This window comes from Cariama cristata, unplaced genomic scaffold, assembly GCF_000690535.1.
Source record: "Cariama cristata isolate BGI_N322 unplaced genomic scaffold, ASM69053v1 scaffold21941, whole genome shotgun sequence".
Classification (NCBI taxonomy): Eukaryota; Metazoa; Chordata; class Aves; order Cariamiformes; family Cariamidae; genus Cariama; species Cariama cristata.
Window position 1 is genome coordinate 29,911 of NW_009601320.1, and position 2,554 is coordinate 32,464.

Consider the following 2,554-nt stretch of genomic DNA (forward strand, 5'->3'; position numbering starts at 1 on the left):
TTTCCAACTGCAGCTATTTTTCCCTGCTGACTTCAGGTGTTTTGTATTCTGCTTAGATCAATAGCAGTAGAACAGCAGCAGCTTTCCAGTTGCCGCTAGGAAGACCCTGCTGTCAGCTGCAGCTCACCCATTTTCTGCCAGTGCGGTACTAGGGTTGGAGAGCCCTTCTGCTTGCCTGACAAACACAAAAGAAAGCTGTGCAGTACGGGAGTGCTGTATTGATTTTATTTTATTTTTTTTTTTTAAAAAAAATCCAGCATGGGGAAACTGCTGTTCTTCCCATGCTCCAGCAGCTGGGTTTGCCTTCTTGTGCTTGGTTTAAGAGGGAATAAACTGGGCTGTCTAAAATGCCCCCTGCCCACGCAGGAGAGGAGGGTGTGAGGCGGCACTGCGGGGAGATGCATCCTCCCGAGGCTGTCGGCATCATCCTTGCCGCGTGGCTTTGCCAAGGGAGCTGGTCCCTGGTGATATGCTGCTTAGCAGCCTCCGAGACACAAGCAGGAAGAGCAAATCCGTTGCCTAATCCGACAAATGCGCCAGGACCACATTAGCTGTTGTGAACGTTGGCCCCTATTCATAGATTTTAACAATCTCTGATATTTGTGTTAGCCTGGAGCAAATCAATGCAAGTATTTTTCTTCATTGAACAAAAAATGCTCGCTGAAACACATACAACCTTTGTGTGCATCTTCCATCCGAAGTGCCAAAATAGAAAGTGTCTGTTAGAAACCAAAGCACCAGGCATGGCTTTGCTGTCAAGAGTGTCTATATTTCCTCAGCTTTCTCTCTTTTGGAACTGGACTATTTTGTGAATTCTCTCACCGTCAGATTCCGAGGAGCACGATCTCAGGCTCTTGATCAACTCTTGACTCAGTGACAGGTCATGCTGAGACGGTGCCCACGCTACAGCTTGAGGTGAGCCGCTCTGCGTGAGCGCCTCGGTGGATAGCTCTGCTTCCATCCAGGTGCCTCTGAGGCAGCCCTCCCTCTTGGAGGGGCTGTCCTAAAACGTGGTGTAGACTAGGAAGTAAGGCGGGATGTTAGATGATCTCTTGAATGCTTGGTAGAGGCGAGGAAATGTAGTTTTCAGTGCATTACTAAGCTAGTTGTGTTGAAGCCTGAGTGCTTGTACGACAAGTTAGCGTGTATTGAGGGCGAGTAGGCCACCTCTACACTAGACTGTTAGCCAATGCTTTCTACTGCCATACCGGCAACTCCAAATCGGTCTCCCGTCTGACGTGCCTCTGCTGCACATAGAGATTATGGATCTCCTGGGCTTTCAAGCTGGAAGCTTCACTAGTCTAAAATTCAGTGAGCATGTAAGTCCTGTTCTGTCCCCAGAACAGAAGATACATTGATAAATGTGGAAGGCTGGACTCAGCTTAATTCTTGAGCAAAGTCGGGTAATGGAAAGCAGAACGCATAAAGTAGGGATAAGTCTTTGTTGAAGGAGAGAAATTTCAGTGAAAGGTGGGGCAGTTACGTGGAAGCTGTTCAAGTTTGTGATGGCCATTGGGAATGCGGCTCTCGCCATTAACGGGGTTTGCTAATAACAAAAAGCAGAATGCTTGGCTCTGCATTGCCTCTGCTCTGCACACCGGAGCTAAGTGGGAAGAGCAACCCAACCATATGCAGGAAAGAGCCAAGACTGTTTTATTAGCAAAACCCCTTGGTATTGTGCTGTGTAACACCGCAAACTGTGCTGGAGAGCTTTGATAGCTGTGGGCCTTGAAGGGAAATGCAGCTCAAGGTCTCTGTGTGAGGAGGAAATGAGCGGCTTCCAAGGAAAACATGGAAGGATGCGAAGAGGAGAGTGGGGGCTGGATGCTCAGCAGCTCTCCTGTACCTGCTGGGCAGAACATCCCCACCCTGGGGCTGCTGGGCTGGGGCAAGCGGTATCCTCCCTGTTCTTCCCACTAGTTCAGTGAGTTGTCACTCTGTATTTTGCTGAGTGTGTTGTGGTGGGTGGAAACCTGGAATAAACATATTTCTTCTTCAGCTTTCTCGTGTAGTTTGAATTAAACTTCCTAATAAAGCAATTGTTATTTTTCTAATCCGATTCTCCATTTGTAAATGCTGTTCCTCCCCTTGCAGTACCTTGACCACCTCCTCTCTCACGGGAGGCTTGATGCGATGCTTATTTCTGCTTTTGCACTTTCCTGAGGGGGTCTTCTACCTGGCAGCGCCTGGGGCTGACTCTTTCAGCTTCTCATCTTTGGAAAGGCAACAGGGAGACGCTTGCTGATGAGGTTCGTGTGGCAGATCTGCACAAGGTAGGTGCGAGAGGTGAAGGTACCTGCCCTGAGGAGCTTCCCCAGAGCAGAAAGCCGCGCTGTGAAACAAACCCTGACCCTTCTGCACACGAAGCCACTGAAGTTCCGGGGGGGGAACTGCGAAGCTCAGCTCTCCGTGGGCGTGGAGAGCAGCGAGCCAGCGCTTGATCGAGCATGAGCCGCGGGGCTGTGGGCTCCCCGCCCGGGCTGGCCGGCCAGGTGGGTGAGCCCCGGGGCCCTTCCAGCCTGGTCAACCCCCTGCTCCCCAAAACGGAGAGGGC